Source organism: Chaetura pelagica, unplaced genomic scaffold (genome assembly GCF_000747805.2).
Source record: "Chaetura pelagica isolate M959 unplaced genomic scaffold, ChaPel_1.0 scaffold56, whole genome shotgun sequence".
Taxonomy (NCBI): Eukaryota; Metazoa; Chordata; class Aves; order Apodiformes; family Apodidae; genus Chaetura; species Chaetura pelagica.
The window spans coordinates 30095-32376 of record NW_009953792.1 but is presented as its reverse complement, the minus strand read 5'-3'; the positions used below and the strand labels follow the sequence as shown (position 1 = coordinate 32376).

The 2282-nt window shown below is 38.9% G+C and overlaps 1 protein-coding gene across 1 annotated transcript in view; it reads right to left on the bottom strand.

Annotated features, from left to right (window-relative positions):
- Positions 1 to 2282, bottom strand: part of INTS4 (integrator complex subunit 4) — a 59783-nt gene that overhangs the window by 45886 nt on the left and 11615 nt on the right. The window lies entirely within an intron of this gene.

Below are 2282 nucleotides of genomic sequence, written 5' to 3'. Positions count from 1 at the left end.
TCAAAGGAAGGGAAAAAGGTGCCACCTAATTATTAAAATTACTCAGAATTGAAGCAAAAAAAGCATCATAAGGTATTGAGAGTATACTCATGCTACAAAACGGAGCAGGAATCTGAAGAATACCCAAATATAACAAGCTTAAATGGAGATGAGATTCTTTTCCCTGCAGCCATCCTTGCCAGCTTCCATAACATTTTTATGATACCAGCACATAAGAATTAATCTGATGTCTTGTGAGCATGATTGTTTTAAATATACTTTTATCTTTTATTCAAATTAGCTCATCTTGAAAACATTGACTTGTGTGTAGCTTTTAGGCCTATTGTTCTTAAACAAAATATTCAATTCCTGATGATTCTCATTAAGCAGGAAAAGGCAAACACAGCGAGACCCCTGCTTGTTCAGTAACAAAGCTTCTGTCACAACTGCAACTCTCTATGGTCATTAAGACCAAGGTGTTAGAGTTAAAAACATGTTGCCAATATTGCTTTCATAAGCCAACACACCAATTTAAGATACAACATGGAATTGAAGAGAGGGAGCAGTGCTGCCAGTAAGGAAGAGGAGAAATCAGCAGGATTTGAAAATGCTGCAGTGGAGAGAAAGTTCTACACTATTTAAAGATCTGTGTGTGTTCCCCATCTGCCCAGGTTACTGACATTCCCCAACAGCACCTCCTCACTGCCACAAGACCTATGGCACAAGGAACTGGAGAATGTCTCACAGGCCAATGGGCTGAGACAGTTATTTATTTTTTTTTTACCCCTTAATTTAGAAAAACAAAGCAAGGCTGCATTTTCAAGGGAGAGTTTTTAGCTATTAGGAAAACATGTTTTTATTTGTAGGAGTCATGGAACAATAAACCAACTTTTACAACACAACCTACAGTGATATTTTTCTGATGGTGGTTTTGTACTTTCTAATTTAGCCTGGTCCTCCCAGCAACATTAAAAGCAAATTCAGGAATAACATTCAGATCTCTGCATTTTATACCAGCCATTCTAACTGGTGTTAGGAAATACAAATCTTCACTTTATCCAGAGGAAATCTGGGCTGGGAAGGGCAGCATAAAGTCTTTCCTGAGGCCATCAGCATGGTCCATGCTACAGCCAAACCTAGGAGCTTAAGAACATCTGTGTTCCAGCTTGACATTCAGAATTCCTCCCCTTTTAAAATCTGCTGGAATATAATCTGCTGGAAAGTCACTACAGCCTCCAAGTCTGTCCTAGGAAGATCACAAGAGACCAATACAATTCCACTAGGGAAGAGGTAAATGTGACCTCAGAACACACTATTTCCATTAAAGAATTATCAATAACATTGCTAAGGATGTAAACAAGACCTCCCCTGAAACTGAAGTACCTGAAAACACACAGAGCCAGCCACCAATCTTCAAGAACAATGCATTCCAGCTGGCCAAGAGCAAAGCTTTCATAATAGCAGAGAATAAAAGGAGCCTGTTTAGCCCCCTGCAAAATGAAAACTGCCTATTAACTCATTAGGGATCCTGTCCCTGAGAGAAGCAGCCATTATTTAATTGAAACCTACCACTGGCTAAGAACAAATGGGCCACAGAAAAAAAAATGGTTTGGAAATGAAAACTTGAGTTTTTTGGCACAGTTCCACTCTGAAATATTTTTTTGAAACATGGGGGTTTGTCTCCACTAGTTCTTCTAACCCTTGTTAGGATGGAAGCTGCTACATTTACAAAACAAATGATTACTGGGCTCCATGGCCAGATGTTCCTTGTAGTGCCACGTGTTAACCAAGTTCTATAAAACTTGATTGTCCTTCCTGCACAGAAAACACCAATTTCAAATAGCAGCAACTAATGTTGCCAATTTAGAGCCACATGCAACTCTTAAGTTTAAGTACATTTAAAAAAATAACATAAGCAACCACTTCTTAAAAGATATTCTATTAAAACTTCACCATTTATAGGAAGCTATTTGGTTTTGGCTGCTCAATGGAACATTTTTGTCCAAAATTCTGTGTAACTCTGTATGGTTTTGAAACAAATGGCATAGCAGAGATCACAGTGGAATAAAAAGCCAACACCCTGAAATTCACAGTTTGTTCAAAAAAAACCCAATCACTATGGCTGAGTGATCTATTTTGGTCAAAAAAAAGGTTTACTAGCCAGCACACATCTCCTCCTTTAGTCATTCCATAAGAAGTGAACACTCATACAATCATAATATGGTGAAGGCTGGAAGGGACCTTAAAGGTCATCAGGTTCCAACCCCCTGCATGAGCAGGGACACCTCCCACCAGACCAGGCT